The 21,270-nt window shown below is 45.0% G+C and overlaps 1 long non-coding RNA gene across 2 annotated transcripts in view; it reads right to left on the bottom strand.

The window, feature by feature from the left end:
- LOC137657044 (uncharacterized) overlaps positions 1–21,270 on the bottom strand; it is a 127,630-nt gene that overhangs the window by 66,243 nt on the left and 40,117 nt on the right. For both annotated transcript variants that reach the window (XR_011047089.1, XR_011047090.1), the window contains exon 2: positions 19,075–19,292. This is a non-coding gene — a long non-coding RNA (uncharacterized lncRNA). The remainder of the gene's footprint in view (positions 1–19,074; positions 19,293–21,270) is intronic.

Genomic DNA, 21,270 nt, shown 5'->3' with positions numbered 1-21,270 from the left:
GACCTAAGATGTTACCGTCATACATCTTTTCAACTAATCATAAACCATGATAGAGCTTCCTGCCCCCAACAGGGAAGAGTCCTACTAGACTCTGGGAAAGTCTCGAAGAGTACATATATCTATGTATGAACCCCAGGCAAGCGAGTATAGTGGTCCCACCCTATACTAGGTAAAGCGAAGTTTGAAAAGAATCACTGTGTCAATATGAAATATCGACCAGTCCTCCGCTCAATACACGTATTGGACAAAGGTTTATATCCGCCTAGGAGGAAACTCGTAAATCCGCCACCATCCCTTTATGGGATGGAGTCCTCCAGCTAAGGGAAAGCATAAACCAATGCAATATTAGCTTGCATAAAGGAACATTCTATTAGAATTATCCCCGGATAAATATACATAGAATGAATGCTCACAGGTGAAGGAGACGCAAGGTTCTCAAGAACCAGTTTATTGACAGACAATAAACAGACAGGTTAACCACAATCATATATATATATATATAAGAGGAGGATAACCAAAACTTTAAGCATAAGTATGATAGTAAACAGAAACTTGTTTATCTGAAAGAAAAACATTGGAGCCACTTTTAAGATACCAAAGTATCAAAGTCAAAAGTCTGTATTATTAATCAGTCACATTAGCGTTAGAAACGCTCGGCACGCATGTTTGCACTTATGCTAGGTTCACCTTTGAAAGTGGAACAGTCAACGTGGGTCACTTAGTGCCCTCACATAGTTTGTAGTACAGCATGTGGCTACAAACTCACCCTGGAATTAATTGTCCCAATTAAAACTACTGTTCCTCGCAGAGTTAAACAGCAGGGTTAACGACGCAACCCACTGCTACCACAGAACCTCTTAGTTGCTGCACTTGCTTTGCATAGTGACGAAAGAACACTCTGGAAGACTTCCAGCCAGTGTATGAACGAAGATGTTCAAAATCCCTACAACTAAAGAAGTTTAAGGATGAAGCAACTTTCCTCGGATCGTGACCTGTGGGTGAACAGTCAGGATCCGCTCTGCGAATAAGATATGTTTCAGTGATAAATTTGAGCCTGACGTTTCTCCCCTGACCAGTTGACCACCCTTGAAGTCTGAAGTTCTACGAAGATAGACCTTTAGGCATTCTACTGGACATAGAGATGCATCTTCTTTCAGAGGGCAGATTCTTCAGGGACCCCACCTGATGGTAGGTAACTCGTTCTTGGTGAGAAACGTAGGATCCGGAAACAGGTTCAGTTCTCCCCATCCAGGAACTGAACACGACCTTCCTCTCTCGAGAGGGGTACGATCTCACTAACCCTGGCCCCGGACGCGAGTGCAAAAAGGAGGATAACTTATGGGTCAAATCCTTTAACGCACACTCCTCATTGTTCAACAGCGAAGCAAAAATGAAGAACTTTTCTAAAGACCATGAATTGGGCTTTGGAGGTGCTGAAGGTCTGAGCCTAGCGCAGGCTTTCGGAACTTTATAAAAGATCTCGTTAGTGAGGTCGACCTGGAAGGCATATAGAATGGGTCTTGTCAAAGCAGACCTACACGTTAAAATCGTGTTAGCCGCCGATCCATAACCATGGAGATGGATGAAGAAAGATAAGCAGAAGTCCGTCGTGATCTCCTGCGGATTCTTCGCCTGACAAAGGCTACCCATTCTCTCCAAGATGACTCATATTGCCTTCTAATAGATTTGCACTTATAATCCTCTAGGAAGTCTATGCTGGCTTTCGAAATCCCGAAACACTTTCTCACCTGTTAAGGAGAGAAAATCATGAGCTGCTGGGTCCGGGTTTTCTGTAATGAAGCGCAGACAATTGACTTCTGGACTCGCTGGGTCAGAACTGGATCTGGTAGCGGTAGAAACTCCAACCGTAGTTCCAATGCCAGAGGGAACCACACACTGTTCGGCCACTTGTAGGCCACTACTGCCGCTACTCCCTTAAATGATCTCAGTTTGTTGAGGACCCACAACAGAAGGTTGTGAGGAAGGAACAGATAAATCCTGGACCATCTGTTCCAGTCGAGGGACATCGCGTCCACTGCTTCCGCCAAAGGGGTCCTCGTACGGGGACACATACAGGGGCAACTTCTTGTTGTCTTTCGTCGCAAAGAGGTCTATCTGCAGTTCTGGGACTTGACTCAGAATGAAAGAGAATGATCCTGCGTCTAGGGACCATTCCGACTCTATCGGTGTGAACCCGGATAGAGCGTCCGCTGTCACATTGCGGACTCCTTGAAGGTGAACTGCTGACAGGTACCACTTCTTCTTCCCCCAAATCGGAAGATGGCCATCATCACCTGGTTGAGAGGTGGTGACCTTGATCCTTGTCGATTCAAGCATCTCACAACTCCCTCGCTGTCCAGCACCAACCTAATGTGGATCGAGCGACGCGGGGAGACTTTCTTTAAGGAAAGAAGGACTGTCATGGCCTCTAGAAAGTGACTGTGAGAGGTCTTGAATAGACTGGACCAAGAACCTTGGGCCTTTTTCTGAAGAGAGTAAACTCCCCATCCCTCCTTCGAGGCGTCTGAGTGAATCGTCACCGACGGGGGAGGTGGATGAAGAAGAACCGACTTCATAAGAAGTCTGGCTTGGGACCAAGGCCTGAGAAGAGTATTTAGACAAAGCGGAACTGGTCTTCTCAGATCTCTTTGCGCATCTGATGCATAACTAATCCAATCTCCGGTTGCATCCTTTAGCTGTGCTCTTAGCACCGGGTCTGTCACCGAAGCAAACTGGAGAGACCCCAGTACACTCTCCAGTTCGCATCTGATATCCATACGGAATCTAGAAGTCTCTTGACAGAACCAGCTATCTCCTTTCTTTTCTCCGCCATGACGGAGAAAACGGTGTGACATTAGGTCCCAGTGGATTCCCAACCACCGGAACTTAGAGATGGAGAAAGTCGAGACTTTTTCTGTTGATCTTGAACCCTAGATAATCTAGGAAATGGATCACATACAGGGAAGCTTGCAAGCATTCTGTCTTGGATGCTGCCCACACCAGCCAGAAATCCAGGTAGGCTACTACCTGAATTCCCTTTAGGCGTAATTGACTGAGAACTACGTTCGCAAGCTTCGTGAAAATCCTTGGGGCTATTTTTAGCCCGAGAGGCATGGCTCTGAAGGCGTATAGTCTTCGTTGTAGCCTGAACCTTAGGTAGGAGGAGAATCGACGATTGATTGGAACGTGCCAATAGGCGTCTGACAAATCTATGGAGGCGGTAAATGCCCTCTTGGGCAGTAAGGTCCTTATGTGTTGCAGTGTTAGCATCTTGAACCTGTAGTTCGCTATGAACTTGTTGAGTGGCGACAAGTCCAGAATGACTTCGAGTTTTCCGAGTCCTTCTTGGGAACACAAAACAGCCTCCCTTGGAATTAGATGGACTTTACCCTTCGGATCACTTTTCCTCTAACAGTTCTTGAATGAACTCCTCCAGAACGGGGGTGGAGTGTCGGAAAAACCCCGAGGGTATGGGGATGGAGTGCTGTACCAGCTCCAGTCCAGTCCATTCTTGAGTAGGCTGTGGACCAAGGGATCGAAGGTCCACCGATCTCGAAAGCGCTGGAGACTCCCTCCTACCAATATCATCTCACTCGGACTGTTGTCCTGAGGTCTTGCCTCTCTGACCGTGACCACCCATGAAACCCCTTCTCCTTGAGGGGCGCCTAGACGAACCTCTGGCTGCTCCTCTAGGCTTGCTCGACAGGAAGTTGACTGACCCTCGAACGATGGGTTGAATGCCGGAGACTGTGTCGACACGGATTGGGGAACCCACTGAAGTGTGGTCGGGGTTTGTGCCACCATCTGGGGCACTGAAGGCATCAGCAAATGCTGTTGCTGCTGTTGTCTACCTGACTTAGCTGGCCGAGAAAGTATCCTAATCCTTTTAGTCTTCCTCATAGGTTGGGGACCCCCATCCAGGGAAGAATTTCTCTTAGTAGACAGGCCCCACTCCTGGAGAAGATTTCTATCCTCCGTGGCGGCCTTATCAACCTCTTTGACCGATTCACTAGGGAAAAGGTCTTTGTCCCAACTGTTGGAGGAGAATAGTTTCCTTGGCTCGTGCCTCATCGTAGCCCGGGCGAACACGAACTCCCTACCGGCTCTCTTCGCCCTGACGGAGCTGTAAAGATCCTTCGTCACAGTGGCCAGATGAGTCTTGATCACAACCATGAACATCTCATGGACCTTGGGGTCACTTGTCATCGTCTCAAAAGTGGACTGAAGAGACGAAGAGGCAGCCAGTCTTTCTTTTGTCTCGAGTTCTCTCCGCAAAAGAAAGCCAGACAGCTTAGAGAGGATCTCGCCGAACCGACATCCGGCAAAGTCCGCCTCCAACATCTGGACTGAGAAGGTAAGATGGACGTCCTTCCAGTCCTTGTATTGCTTACTTAATCTTCCTTTCTAAAGGCCAGCAACAAGGGTTTACACTCCTCCAGGGAGGGGAAAGGCTTGCCAGCATCGACTGTTTTCAAAACCGCCGCAAATCCTTTCAGCAAAAGGGGGGAAGGCTCTGGCAGGAGAGGACACAAAGGAAGGGAGCCTCTTACTCAAATACAGCTACCTTTGAGTTCATGAAGCCCCTCTCTTTCATCGAAGATGAAAGCAAAGCATGAGCCTAGCATGGTCTATCACTACGACCTCCTCCGGCTCTGTCTCTTCCTTTGAAGCTGGTACCTCCCTCAACCGGACATAGCAGTCCGGATATGCCCCTGCAGTTACAATGCAGCTGCCTTCCCATTCTTCTCCATATGCCTTTGTTGGATCAAGCCAACAATGGAGGGGAGGGCCTGCTCTACTAAGAGAGCAGACGATGTTGAGGGAGCAGGTTCAAGGACCTGAACCGGAGCAGCCGACATCTCTCGGCCTCTTCCGCTACCTTGTCCGGAGCTCGAACTTCATCCTGGCCTTCTGCCAGGAGGTCTTCCTCCAGACGTTCGGACACGTCTGACATCCTGTCGTCCAACTGGATGCTAAGCAAGGCGACCGCGACTTCAGCATCCACCGGGATCTGAAATTAGGGGGACCTCCTCTTGAGGCTGGGGAATCACTGTAACAGTTGATGCCCTAGGGAAAAGGAAGCCCTCATCTTCTCACTTGGAAGATAAGGTCCAGAGGTGATCTTCTGAAAGCCCCTCACCCAGGTACGAAGCTTCTCCCTAGCTATATCCCTTGAATCCACCGTTCTAGGGGAGACAAAAACGGATTTTGAGCGAAGCGAAAAGCAAAAGCCTCAATAAATAGGTTAGTGCATACGAAACATACCTGAGGGACCCAATACCGGAGAACATCCGTGGAGACAGCGCATGCCGCACGCCTCCTACAAAACCCATGTCCGCAGAAGTCCTACTGCGGACGTTGCAGAAAACACATCCGCACTACGGATGGTCCTCCTGTAAAGAGAAGAAATTTCCATGAGTATCAAGTGAACTACGTATCACTGGATATGCACAGTAGCATAGCAAATCGGAAAGGAAAGACACATCCTTGTATTTCCCGCACAACCAATTGTTGTAGCCTTCCAGATATTAAAATCGTATGGTTAATCTATGCTAGATTAACCAATGGAAAATTTCCAAAGGAAATAGGTGTAGCTCCCACCTAAGGAATGATTTTGAAATACCGGATAGTAGACAAGATAGAACTCACTTTGTTATCTGTAAGGCCAACAGCAACGGGTCGTGCAAGACAACACAATCGTGTTAGAAAAGACAGTGTTGTACCAATACTATACTATAGTTTTCTTCCTACAGTATATGCTATACTGAAGAATACTCGTACAGTATAGAAGATAGTGCGCCGGCCGGCACTGGTCGGCTGGCGCACACCATAAATAGCTTTAAAGTATACGACTTGACAGCTAAAAGACGGCAGAACGCTGGTTCCAATGCATGCGCCGGCCGGCAGTAACTGCCGATCGGCAACAGCCAAAGTCGGCCGGCAATGATTGCCGGCCAGCAGCTACACAAGGCAGCACCCAGCTGCCAGCCACTGCTCGTAGCAACCGGCAGACAAGGGCGAGACAATAGCTGGCCGGCAAAGGTCAACAACTGACGCCAACCAGCAGCAGAGAACCAGAGAACTCCGACTGCCGGCCACGTAGGCCGGCAGTCGGAAAGGTACAACACATAAGAAGAAAACAGAATGTATGCCGGGCTAAGAGGATATACTACCTCACTGCCCGACAAACCGAAAGAGTGCCGACAGGAAGGGGAGAATCTAATTCAAGCTTCCTGACCACAGCCGACTGCACTACAGCCAGGCGTGGTTTAGGGACCAAGGGAGGACCGGGCAGCACTCGAGAACAGAGGACCTTTGCCGGCCGGCAACGGACCAAGCCAGCTCCACATCCAACCTATGCTAGGTACAGATGTAGAAAGGCAGACAGTAATGAAACATTACGGAAGGAAGAGGGGAAAGGGACAAGAGGGTCCTGCCCAACCTTGCATTAGTTAAGGATCACCCACCGCCAAGAAAGCTCATCTCAGCCTAAGGGGGATCCGGGGAGGGAGGCCGGCAATACTTGCCGCCTCCCAGCAAACCAAAGCACGGAAGGAGTTGCTATGCCGGGGAAAGGGAGCTCAACCCCACACCCGGCACAGCAACAGGGACAAGTCTGATGGGTCACCGAAAGAAGGAATCATATCGTACAGAAACCTCCCAGAGTGACCGAAGGAGGCTAAGCCTCCTACGTCTGTGTCCGGCAAGCGAGGGAGACTCTACCCCAAGCCAGACAAACACAGACTCAGACCAAAAAACTCTGCCGTTCTGCCCCTCTCTGATGCCAGACTTACTGGAACAGAAAGGTACAGTAACACCCCAATATAGTTATATCGAAAGTTAATTCGGATAAACCAATAGGGTTAAGCCCAAGGCTTAGACAGAGGGAAAAGGGATTGCACACCTTCCCTGAAAAGAAGGGAGCAAACAGGGAGAACAAGAAAGCATACCAAGGGCCCAAGACAATCTAGCTTAGGCACTGAGAGAATCGACTACCTAAATCATCGAAACTCACACGTATACCATCTTGCATAGCTCAACATAATCTTATATGTACAGTGAACCCTCGTTTATCGCGGTAGATAGGTTCCAGTCGCGGCCGCGATAGGTGAAAATCCGCGAAGTAGTGACACCATATTTACCTATTTATTCAACATGTATATTCAGACTTTTAAAACCTTCCCTTGTACGTAGTTCTGTTAACAAACTACCCTTTAATGTACAGAACACTTAATGCATGTACTACAGTACCCTAAACTAAAACAGGCACAAATATTAAAGGTGATTTTATATCATGCATTCCTAAACACGCTAAAACGCATGATAAAAAATGGCAACCAATGTTTTGTTTACATTTATCTCTGATCATAATGAAGAAACAAACTGGAGGTAGAGCTTTGCTTATTACCCAGACATATTTCCCATACTTTTCCCTTGGAACTACATCACATCTTCCTACTTTATATATATATATATATATATATATATATATATATATATATATATATATATATATATATATATATATATATATATATATATATGTATATATATATATATATATATATATATATATATATATATATATATATATATATATATATATATATATATATATATATATATGTATATATATATATATATATATATATATATATATATATATATGTATATATATATATATATATATATATATATATATATATATATATATATATATATATATATATATATATATATATATATATGTATATATGTATATATATATATATATATATATATATATATATATATATATATATATGTATATATGTATATATGTATATATATATATATATATATATATATATATATATATATATATATATATATATATATATATATATGTATATATATATATATATATATATATATATATATATATATATATATATGTATATATATATATATATATATATATATATATATATATATATATATATATATATATATATATATATATATATATATATATATGTATATATATATATATATATATATATATATATATATATATATATATATATATATATATATATATATATATATATGTATATATGTATATATATATATATATATATATATATATATATATATATATATATATATATATATATATATATATATATATATGTATATATATATATATATATATATATATATATATATATTAGACTCAATACTACGCAGTACTCTAGAAGTTTTATTCCAGCTGTTACCAAGTTGTGGAATGATCTTCCTAATCGGGTGGTTGAATCAGTAGAACTTCAAAAGTTCAAAGTTGGAGCAAATGCTTTTTTGTTGACCAGGCGGACATGAGTCTTTTTATAGTTTATTTATGACATATTTGTTTTTGATGCTGTTAATAGTTTATATATGACATGTCTGTTTTGACGTTGTTACTGTTTTTAGAATGATTTATTGTTAATTTGTTCTCTTCATTTATTTATTTCCTTATTTCCTTTCCTCACTGGGCTATTTTTCCCTGTTGGAGCCCCTGGGCTTATAGCATCTTGCTTTTCCAACTAGGGTTGTAGCTTGGATAGTAATAATAATAATAATAATATGTATATATGTATATATATATATATATATATATATATATATATATATATATATATATATATATATATATATATATATATATGTGTGTGTGTGTGTGTATATATATATTTATATGTATACACATATACATACCTACATATATACATAAATACATGCATACATATATATTTTTGGGCTCAAGCCATGGCGTCCTGATGGAAGGTTCCTTTTTGGTAGCTTCCTTGGGTATAAGACTACTAAGATATTCCCAGAGAATTTAACCACAGGTTATCACAGAATTCTAACTTCTGGAGCGAGTATCTCAAAGGTTTCCCTTTAAGACATCGTAATACAACAGGGGACGCGCATGTCTGAACGCGCCACATAGCTATCTTCACCCCGAACAGAGTTAATGCTTCGGTGTGTAAGGACTGAGAATAGCTGGGAGCCGTTCCACAGCTAATCTCACTCGTGGCTACTACTGATACTCGAGACGTAAACAAACGGACGCCATTGCTCTAATGACGTCACGCCCGTCTTCATCCTTTGTTTAGTAGCTGCCCTACTTAGACGGATTTTCCCTGTGTTAACTTTATCGTTTTGCATCTTCGCTATGTCGTTACCTTCAGCCTCGCCTTCTTCTGGAAAGTTGAGTACAAGGTTCCAGTATTGTTTAATTAAGCTCTGGCCGTAAAGTAAATATTACTTTTCAAAATAATTGCTGTTTTGTGGCAGAGCTGTGCCTCTACCGGACCCGCCATTTTATGGCGTCGTTGTTGTTATGCATGTCTTATTTAGTTAGCCACAACAACGTTTCCGGCATTATATACTAATCGAATACATTAGTTTATTTAGTCTTCATAGCTAGGAACTTTTATATCGTGTTTAGACGCTTTTTATCGGTCATCGATTGACCTCATACCAGTCGGCTACTATAGCCCCCAGGCCAGGAGCCTACATACAAGTGTTCATGCATGATTTATTAGTGATCCTAGACTAAGTTATGAAGATAGTGGCATTATTATTTTACAATACTTTTGACAGTGATGCAAATGTTTTCGCCTTCAGGGACCATATAGGGGATAGGCTAGTCAGTGACTCTTTCTAGCCTAACCTAATATTAGGACCCCTATATGCTTCCTTCATCCCCTGCCTTGGCATTCCCTCTATTTAGCCTTGATTCCTTTTCTGAGTAAAGGGATTAATTGTCTAATAGAGTATATATCGCCTCTCTGTCCTCCCTAAAGGAATGAACCCCCTTTAGGGCTGCGTCCGAGAGTGAGGTTAGGCTAGCCTACCTCTATGGCTAGGATAGTCTATGACTTTCCTGCGATAGCGATATGTCTTCTTCCTTTCCTAGTTCAGGACTCTTAGCCCTGTTCTAGGTTAGGTAAGGAAGGTTTCTCTGTTCCATGCTGAAACTGTACTCTTGCACCGTTTTAGCCGATCTGCCTGATCTTAGGTTAGGGAGTGTCCTCCCTATCCTTAGTGGCCGCTCTGGTACAGAAACCCTTCCTGGGAAGACTTCTCTCTTCTCCCTCCCCACCTATCTCTTGTATAGCCTAGCCTATGCTTAGGTTAGTTTATACTCATCTGTCCCCTGTCCTACAACTCCTCCTTAGGGTGGAAGAGTAGGGCTACCCGAGCTTCCTTGTGCAGTCCGCTCTGGTACATATACCTTCATAGTGTCCTATAAGGTTAGTTACTAGTATAGTTCTGCATATGGGAGTCTCCCCCCCCCCTCTTTGGGTGTTCCCTAGCCCTCCCTTGGGCTACCTTGCTCCCGGTCCCTAGTGACCCCTGCTCATGGATGTTAGAGCCTGCCTCTATCATGGGTACACCCTCTCAGGGAGGGGGAGGGATGTCTGGAACCCTGATGGTACTTCCTACATCCCTTCCCCCCTCCCCCCTGTCTCTCTCCCTATCCGGGTGCCGGTCTCTTGCCGCCTCTACTGTCGGCAATACCTGCCTCCTACTTGGTGACTCTCCCTAACCTTGCCGCCAGCCCCCCGTGTACCGAGGGACTGCCGGCTGCCGCCGGCTACTACCGGCGGCTCTCCTACTCCTATCTAGTCGTCCGCTTGCCGGTCGATCGCCGGAGTGCCGGCATATACTGCCGGCAACCCGATACAGCCTTTACCATCCTTATCCCAGTCACCAACCTGGCATCCTCCGACTGCCGGAGCCGCCGCTCCCTGCCGGCGTGCCGCCGTTGTGCCGGCGGCCGCCACCCTGGTATTTAACTGACTTTTGAAAATTGTCTGTCCTAATGCCAGAATCTATGCTGGAGCGAGCTCCGGCATGCTGGCGGCTTGCCGGATGCCCCGGAGGCGTCAAGAATACTTGCACCCCCTTACTGTAGCTATCATAAGACTATGATAGCCCTATATCGCAAACAGATAAGCTGCCTCTGCTATTAAGATCAGTACCTAGTACTGCTCTATTAGTGATCATGCTGTCTCTTTGCATTCTTCTAATTCCAGCATGCTATGTGCATCTTAGCACGGCTGGTTGCCAGAAGCAGTTACCTTTTAAATGAGGCCTTCTGGCCCTTAACTGGGAACCGAATGAATTCGATCCCAATCTTGTCCTTGGTTTTCCATGGAATTCCAAAATACTTGGAATTCTAGGAAACTATATCCAGTGACCTCGGTCATTTGGATTATCCAGGGACCAAGCTTATGGTAACCAGCCGGGCGAGATGCATGGAGCATGTTCTCCTTTACTGTTTTCATTCTCTATGCATCACACCTTCTTTAAGTTAAAATTAATGATTAATATTAACTTAGTTTAAGAGCCATTCTTATGACTCCCCCATACTCATTTTCTCTTTCTTCCACAGGAGGAGCAGATGAAGTGTGATTTCGCCTTCTGCGCTGTGAAACGCCCGCAGTTTTACGGGCATACGGCTTGCAGGACTCACGCCCCTTGTGCAGACAAGAAAGGGGATTTGAAGTTTTGGAATCCACTGGATTGTACGGTCTGCCAGGCCCACCTAGTTGAGGCCTTCCATAACCCTCCTTCAGCGGAGGTTAGAGACATTTCTCGTGAAAAGCTGCGCAAGTGGGTGCGTGGCTTTCAGAAAAATGCTACCGGACCGTACCTGGCCACCGAAGAACTGAGGTCACTATTGTTCCCTAAGGCCTCCCCTGACTCAGTGGTACCAAAAGATGTGATCCCCACTGTCCAAATTACGGTGGAACCTGATGTGGTCATGGCTCAGTCCATGCACGAGTGTCGTTTAGATTCCGAGGATGATGAACAGATTTCAGACGTCTCGGAAGACACGGAGAAGACGCTTATGGCTCAAGGAGCCGAAGAGGACGAAGACAAGGTGGAGTACACCGAGTCGGAGCTAGGAGCTGCTCCCTCGTCCATCCCCCTCCTACTCCTACACCGACGGAAATGTCCATTCCGTCTACCTCCTCGACTCCGGATCCTTCTTCTTCTACTCAAGAACTGATCCGGCTGATTAGAGCCGTCATGGACGACAGGCTGAAGGAGAACCAGGAGTCCATCAGGTCGATGATTGGATCCAGAGAGCCGAAGAAGATTTCGGTCAAGGATCTCCCCGCTTGCTCTCATGCCAACCCGTGGAGGTATGCAGAGCATATGGTTATTGCGACCGGCAGGATCTTTGTCAGTGATAAGATCGGCACGGTCCCTTTGGAAGATGTGGAGTTCTTCCCAAGCTTTGAGGCCTACCCGGACTGTTACGTCCGGCTTCGTTCCGAACCTGCCTCGAAGGAAGAGACCGAACCTAAAGAAGAGATAGTGTTCGATCTCACAAAGGCCCAGGCTATGCTAGCCTCCGCATTTAAGAGTAGAGGCTTTACCTGCTCTAAGCTTCCGGCTTTGAGCAAGAAGCACCCTACGTACGTTGCACCTGACACTGCGGTTCTTCCATTCTTGGAAAAGGCCTTAGCTGCATGCCTTAAAGCGGTGGAAGAAGGGAAACCCTGCCCTGCACTGGAGGAGTGCAGACCCTTCTCCATCGTGACCCCCCCTGACGCTCGACACTGGAAAGATGTTCAGCATACTTTCGTCGTGGGAAGGCTCGATCCTGACGTCGCCGGACGTCAGTTTAATGAAGACCTCCTTAAGCTCAACGATCACCTCCTTCGCCGGGAACAAGACACGAAGGAGAGGCTTGCGGCATCTCTTTCTCATCAAGTCCAACTGGAAGTTATGGCCTGTGACACTAGAGTACCAGATCACTACATGGTACTCTCCAAATCCCACTTACTGACAGTAATGAAGGACTTGTACCACTTCATAAAGGCTCGAAGAGCCTGTCGTGAATTCGTGTTTGCCGGTGCCACCGTGAAACACGAACCCCGGAGGCTGATTTCCTCCAACATCTGGGGAAAGCACCTGTTTCCTGCTGACCTTGTGAAGGAAATAACTGACAGAGCCGCCACGGAGAATAGGAACCTTCTCCACAAGTGGGGCATGTCCAGGAAAAGGAAACCCTCCCAGGACGATGGACCTCAGCCTAAGAGGAAACCTCAGAAGCCAAAACCCCAGCAACGTCAGCAAAGACGTCAGTTTCCGGGACCCGCTACCTCCCAAGTGGTTGCCCAACCACAACAGACCTTTCAATTGGTCCCCCAACCGGTGTTGTCACAGTCACCGGTCTTCACCCCTGCCTTTGAGCAACCATCAACTACCTTTCATGCCAAAGGTAGAGGCTCGTTCAGGGGTGCAAGCAGAGACGCATCTCGCCGTCCCTCCAGAGGTAGAGGAGGAAAGGGAGCTAGCGGCCAAGGCAACAAGTCCTCGGGACACCAGAAGCAATGAAGTGCTTCCGGTGGGAGGAAGACTCCGCCAATTCCAGGATCGTTGGACCTTCGATCCCTGGGCACACAGCATCATCAAGAACGGTCTAGGCTGGAGTTGGACGCAACCACCCCCAATCTTCCAGCAGTTCTTCCAGCAATCAACCCCCCTTCTGGAAGAATATGTTCTAGACCTCTTGAACAAGAAGGTGATAAGGAAGGTAAAGTCCACCAGGTTCCAAGGGAGACTGTTTTGTGTTCCCAAGAAGGACTCAGACAAACTCAGAGTCATTCTGGACTTATCCCCCCTCAACAAGTTCATAGAGAACAACAAATTCAAGATGCTGACGCTTCAACAAATAAGGACCCTTCTGCCTCAAGGTTCCTACACGGTCTCTATAGACCTGGCGGATGCCTACTGGCACATTCCAATGAACCATCACGCTTCCTCCTACCTAGGATTTCGACTCCAAAGGAAAAGCTACGCCTTCCGGGCCATGCCCTTCGGCCTCAATGTGGCCCCTCGGATCTTCACAAAACTGGCGGATGCCATAGTACAACAGCTCCGCCTAAGAAACGTCCAGGTGATGGCCTACCTCGACGACTGGCTAGTCTGGGCTCCATCGCCCGAAGAGTGTGCAAAGTCTTGCAACGAAGTTACCCAGTACCTAGAACACCTGGGATTCAAGATCAACGAGAAAAAATCTCGCCTCTCTCCAGCTCAGAAGTTTCAGTGGTTGGGAATCCACTGGAATCTTCAGTCACACCGCCTTTCCATCCCCCAGAAGAAAAGGAAGGAAATAGCAGGGTCAAGCGACTACTGAAATCCAAACGCATTTCAAGACGACAGCAGGAACGAGTTCTAGGCTCTCTACAATTCGCCTCAGTGACAAACCCAGTGCTTCGTGCACAGCTAAAGGATGCCGCGGGAGTCTGGAGACGCTCGGCATCCATCGCTCGAAGAGACCTCAAGAGACGGCTTCCAAACAGACTACGACGCCTCCTAAAGCCGTGGTCGGAAGAAAAGGCCCTGAAAAGGTCCATTCCTCTCCAACACCCTCCTCCATCACTCAACATCCACACGGATGCCTCACTGGAAAGTTGGGGAGGTCACTCCCACCAGAAACAGGCTCAAGGTACCTGGTCTCCACTATTCAAGACGTTCCACATAAACATCTTGGAGGCCATGGCGGTCCTTCTAACTCTGAAGAAGTTATCCCCGCCGCCCTCGATCCACATCCGTCTAACCCTAGACAACTCGGTGGTAGTTCGTTGTCTCAATCGCCAAGGCTCAAGATCGCCCCAGATAAATCAGGTGCTTCTCCCAATCTTCCGTCTGGCGGAGAAGAAGAAGTGGCACCTGTCTGCAGTTCACCTACAAGGATTCCGCAATGTGACAGCGGATGCTCTATCTCGGACAAACCCGATAGAGTCGGAATGGTCTCTAGACGCAAGATCGTTCTCCTTCATCTCTCACCAAGTCCCAGAACTTCAGATAGATCTCTTTGCAACGAGCGACAACAATCAACTTCCTCTGTACGTAGCCCCGTACGAGGACCCCAAAGCAGAAGCGGTGGACGCCATGTCACTGGACTGGAACAGGTGGTCCAAGATCTACCTGTTCCCTCCCACCAACCTTCTGTTGAAAGTCCTCTCCAAACTGAGAACCTTCAAAGGGACAGCGGCCCTAGTGGCTCCCAAGTGGCCCCGGAGCAACTGGTACCCCCTGGTCCTGGAGCTGCAGCCCAAGCTGATCCCTCTCCCGGGCCCAGTTCTCTCTCAACAAGTACAGAAGTCGACTGTCTTCGCTTCATCATCGAAAATCAAGGACCTTCATCTCATGATTTTCTCTCCCTTGCCGCAAAGAAGAGGTTTGGGATCTCGAAGAAAAGTCTAGACTTCCTAGAGGAATACAAGACCGAATCCACGAGACGGCAATATGAATCATCCTGGAGGAAATGGGTCTCCTTTGTCAAGGCAAAAAATCCTAAAGAAATCACAATTGATTTCTGTATGTCCTTCTTCATTCACCTTCATGGACAAGGATTAGCAGCCAATACGATTTCAACCTGCAAATCGGCCTTGGCTAGACCAATTCTATATGCTTTCCAAATTGATCTGTCCAACGACATCTTCAACAAATTACCAAAAGCATGTGCTCGCCTACGTCCAGCACCCCCTCCGAAACCGATCTCCTGGTCACTAGACAAGGTACTCCATTTCGCCTCCAACTTGGACAATGATTCATGCCCCCTCAAGGATCTGACTCAGAAAGTTATATTTTTACTTGCTCTCGCTTCGGGAGCTCGAGTCAGCGAAATAGTGGCATTATCAAGAGAAGAAGGACACATCCTGTTTACCGATTCAGGAGAAGTGACCCTCTCCCCTGATCCGACGTTTCTCGCTAAAAACGAATTACCCACCAAAAGATGGGGCCCTTGGAGAATATGTCCCCTGAAGGAGGATGTCTCTCTATGTCCAGTAGAGAGTCTCAAGGTCTATCTTCGCAGAACTTCGAACTTTGGTGGAGGCCAACTCTTCAAAGGAGAAACATCGGGCAGCGACCTGTCACTGAAACAATTAAGAGCGAAAATCACCTACAGTACTTCATTCGCAGAGCGGATCCGAACAGTACACCCGCTGGTCATGATCCTAGAAAAGTGGCATCTTCTCTGAACTTCTTTCAGAGCATGGACTTTGAAAGCCTTAAAAACTTTACGGGCTGGAAGTCCTCGCGAGTTTTCTTTAAACATTATGCGAAACAAGTGCACGAAGTCAAACATTTTGTGGTAGCCGCAGGTAGTGTTATGAAACCTGCACCTAACTCTGCGTAGAACAGTGAGTTACTTGGGACTCTAACTCTTCGGGTGCCTATGTTGACCCTCGAGCGATTCATAGTGATGTCTAAAAACACTTAGTGCTTTTATAACTGTTCTTATCCCAGGTGAAATGTCATAGTGTCACACAAGTGCCGCATGCCTTGAGCATGATGTGTTATTTAAAGACTTGCGTTCCTCGAGAACGAGTACCTACTAATCCTGAAATTCCTTTTCAGATTCAAGAGCAAGCCTTTATTTCTATGTACATTATTATTACTGTAAATGAACTTTACTTTTGCTGTAAATTATTTAATTTCTGCATTGTGAAATAAAATTTCTATTTTATTACTTATGCGTCTCTTTCAGCTCCTACTTACTATGAAATACATACTGTCATAGTTTTATTTATTCCTCCTTTCTTATGGTTATGAAGAATTTAAGATGTCTAATCCTAAATTATATTCACCCTGTCTCAGTAAGGTTCCTACACGAATACTTACTTCTGATAACCAAGAGATGAACTCTATACACAGTGCCCAACCACCACTGGTCTAATTCAGAATGTTCCTATACAAATACCAAACATTCCGCTTCATCTCTAAGTTCTTCAAGTTCTTCTCTCAGGATGAATAGCCCTTCAATACCACTTTGACGTCGGCATAGCCCATGGGAACTTCCTGCCAAGGGGGGCAGGATACTTCGTTCCTATGGTTCTTTATCTAAGATTACTTTGCTGTTTTGTCAATGCCTAGGCACTTAATACTGGGGGAAAATCTACCACGATACATTGATTCTCTGGTACTCTTCCATCAGGACGCCATGGCTTGAGCCCAAAAAACGGATTTTGAGCGAAGCGAAAAATCTATTTTTGGGTGAGATAGCCATGGCGTCCTGATGGACCCTCCCTACTACTTCGTCCAGTTTTGTTCCCACCCTATGCAACTGTATCATGGTGATGGGCAGCAACTGGCTTCAGGATGAAGACGGGCGTGACGTCATTAGAGCAATGGCGTCCGTTTGTTTACGTCTCGAGTATCAGTAGTAGCCACGAGTGAGATTAGCTGTGGAACGGCTCCCAGCTATTCTCAGTCCTTACACACCGAAGCATTAACTCTGTTCGGGGTGAAGATAGCTATGTGGCGCGTTCAGACATGCGCGTCCCCTGTTGTATTACGATGTCTTAAAGGGAAACCTTTGAGATACTCGCTCCAGAAGTTAGAATTCTGTGATAACCTGTGGTTAAATTCTCTGGGAATATCTTAGTAGTCTTATACCCAAGGAAGCTACCAAAAAGGAACCTTCCATCAGGACGCCATGGCTATCTCACCCAAAAATAGATTTTTCGCTTCGCTCAAAATCCGTTATATATATTACTGTATATATATGGGTTATGGAAAAAATCCGCGAAGTGGTGAATCCGCGATGGTCGAACCGCGAAGTAGCGAGGGTTCACTGTATAACATTGCCTAACGCTTCAATAAAACACTGGAGATCTAAATATCATGCGGGAAAGTACAAAGGCCAAACGACTAGGCTACAAGGTCTAGCGTAGGCCAACCTCGGCGAATCCTACACCAAGGTACCAATACTAAGAGCATCATATAAAGATATCCTAAATAAGCTAAGCAGCTAGGTTAATTAAAGCGAAACAGCCGAGAACGTCGCTCTGGCTAACTAAATAACCCAAAACTGGCGAGCGACAGCGTCCAGGACGCCTCCGGCAGGCAACAGCTCTTGTAACAAGAATAACTCTCATAAACACTTTGAAAATTACCAAGAGCCTACATTTATACATAAAAGAAATGGTACTCAACTTAACGGAGGGAGATGAAGTTGGAGAACTCATAATTGTTGAAAATAATCCCAAGATTTGCGTGAGACATAGAGAAAAACACCGAGTTGTGAAGCTACGCAAAAAGGAATGCAGATGGCGCCAGAATCGGCGCAGGGCACGCTTACGAAACCGGAGAAGAGAGGGCCTTACGAACGGCTCTCCCCTTTTCTTTCTCGTTTTCGTTTTCTTGCCATTTGACCCCTACGAAGTGTTAACTCTGTTCGGTGTACAGATTGCCATGTGGCGTGTCAAGAATACGTCCTCTGATTTTATGCGATATCCCTGGCTCTTTTATTAGGGATATTCGCTCCAGGAGTTAGAATTCTGGGTACCTTAAGGTATATTCTCTGGGAATATCGCCGTAGTTGTAATATACCCTAGGAAGCTACCTTAGAGGAACTTCCATCAGGACGACATGGCTTGAGCCCAAAAAAAATATATAGAGGTAAATCTATAAATATCAACAATAATTTATAAAGTGATAAAATAATTACTAAAAGCCTTTAACACACTTCCGTACACTGAGGGAAGGGTTGGCCATCTTTTCTCTATGGAAAAACCAGAGCGAGATTAAAAAAGCGAGGGCAAAAAACTTTTCCTCTCCTTTCAAAAGCATTTCTTTTGAAGATAGTATTGAATAATCCAACACGGCGAAAGCAATAAAACCAAAACCAAGTACTTCACCAATTCGGTAGAAAACCCGAGGTCTAGAGCGAGCGGAACCAATGTTGTCGGTGACACCGACAGAGAAGAACTGGAGTGATTGAGAAGTATATGCGGTATCTGGCCGATAGTCGGCGCTGGTGGGCACACCCGCTACCTTCATGGCGATCGCTCGCGAGTTTTTTGGAATCTGTCGGGCCGTCGGAGACGTCAGCTATTTATATATTCACCGGCTAAGTTTAATATTTAAAAAAGAGGGTTTGTATTTGTGTTGGAACACTTGAGGTGTATGTAAGATGACAACTAAATCCAATAATTCCCCTATTTTCAACCCTATTTCAAATCTGTACAAAGCAAAGTGTTCAGAATGTTCTAAATACTCTGGATAAGTACTTACCAGACAGATATAGAATATCTTAAAAAATCATCAAAATTGCCTTAAAATTTCCAAGTACAAAGAGCTCTTTCACCTGACATGGTCTTTCTTGCTCCCGTAGTTCCTAGAATTCACTGTCGATGATGCTTTGATCAAGTTAATAGTGCTTCAGCAGCAGAACACTGAACTAATCGGTAGGCGCAGTGATTTGAAACGACCCAATTGGACCACACTCGATTCTAAAAATTGCCAGAGGGTTTTTAAACCAGTCAAAATTCAATCATATGACAAATTTAAAAGTAATTTGTTTTTCCTAATGTACAAACCTTTAGCTATTCAATATGGATTATCCATTTGGGAAAGCTAAAACTAACCATAAGACTTTTTAGCGAGGTGAAACTACCTTGTGGTAGGGGGATTGGAAGGTTAGCCGGGTAACCGGCTACCCTTCTCACACACACAACCTGTGTATTCTGATCACTTTCAATTGCAGGCAGGACTTAAGGGGGACAGGTGATGGTGGGACAATTTAATTAAATAATTGAGGGTTTGTTAGTTAGGAAAAATACAAATGACTTCCAAATTTGTCATATGTTCCTTCACTAACAAACCTAATGCTATTTAATAGGGATGACTGACCTATTAGGAGGGTGGAAGTCCTGACCAACTGGCTGGTCTTTGACCCGGGGTTTTTCCGTACGTGCTTGCATGTAACAGAGAGAAACTCTGACACCTCGCTAAACTGGATGTTCAAAGCACGGTTAGCAGCCTGAGCAATTTTGGTGAATGTGTAATGCTAGCAGTAGGACTAGTCTATGGAACACATTCTCAGAAACAGTAATCTAAGGAATAACCCGAGACATTACCCACTCCCACCTCACCAGAGGGGTATGTGGAAGTAACAAGTATAGTACACGTAATCTATACTGTACTGTACTAGGTTACACAAGGGAAACAGCTATACCTGCAGACAGTGACATTCAGCTTTGCAGAGTACTATAGGAGCTGTTAACCCGTAGAGGGGGAGAAGATGAAAGAAAGAAAGAGCCAGTCCTTCTTAGTCAATCATCCCAAGCTTATTATTGGTTAATTCTGCCCTCACCATCTGTTACTTGTCCATCAAGAAGCTTGAGGTATTATAAACCCTATATTGTGTAGCCACCACATGGGTAATAGAGAACATCTGCATGCTTCTGTGTTCACATCTTGCAGGAAGGGGAAGGTCAGAAATGCTTCCACCATGCCATTAGCATGGCCTGCATCACTAAGAAGTTGTTTGTAAGCATTATGGGTGAATTTCACCCTAAAATGTCATGAGTTTTGGGTCACCTCTATGGGGAGGAGGAGAAGGAGAAGGATTCAATGACTACAAAGGTAATGCCTCACAACACAAAATTAATTTGTCCTGGAGTGGCTTTCGTAAAGTGATTTTTTCGTGTTATGAGTCACATTTCACTCGCAAATTGCCTAATTCGTTCCAAACCCTACAAAACACCACATTAAATCTCATTATAAAGCTACAGTATAACCACAATGAAATACTGTACAGCCAAATACATTTGAACCATTAAATATACCTAAAATGGAGTTTTTATGATAAAACAAAGTTTTATGAATACTTAAATGGCAGTTATATATATATAGCTGATATCTCTAAATCGGCAGAATTTTTCAAAACGAGGCAACCGCCTTGTGGTGGTTGGGAGGTAGGTGGTAACACCCGTCACAGGGTGGTCCAAGGAATCATTCCCATGTCTAAGACTTCAGTTCATCTATGCCCGACCTGTCTCCTGAGGGGAGGTGGGTGGGCCTTAGAATATATATATAACTGCCAGGTAAGTATTCATAAAACTTTGTTTTATCATAAAAACTCCATTTCTATGAATAGTACTTACCTGGCAGTTATATATATATATAGCTGATTCACACATTTGGAGGAGGGAAACAGACAGTAAACATCGTTGGGGAAACAACAAAAGAGTTGTAGGAGATAAAAACACCTTGATTCCTTGCCTGCTAAGGTAGCTGATTCAAAGGTACAGCCTTTAGAGTGGCTTTCCCTTAGGAGTTATCCAGGAGTAAGCCTGCAAAGCTGCAAAAAACTCAATCAAGTCTGTCAAAGGGATAAGACCAACAACTTGACTAGACTTCAGAAACTATCTTCGCCCCATATAATAAAAACTGCAACCTTACTCAAACTAACCACCTAACCCTGCA

This window comes from Palaemon carinicauda, chromosome 18, assembly GCF_036898095.1.
Source record: "Palaemon carinicauda isolate YSFRI2023 chromosome 18, ASM3689809v2, whole genome shotgun sequence".
Classification (NCBI taxonomy): Eukaryota; Metazoa; Arthropoda; class Malacostraca; order Decapoda; family Palaemonidae; genus Palaemon; species Palaemon carinicauda.
This window is presented reverse-complemented; position numbering and strand designations above follow the sequence as displayed.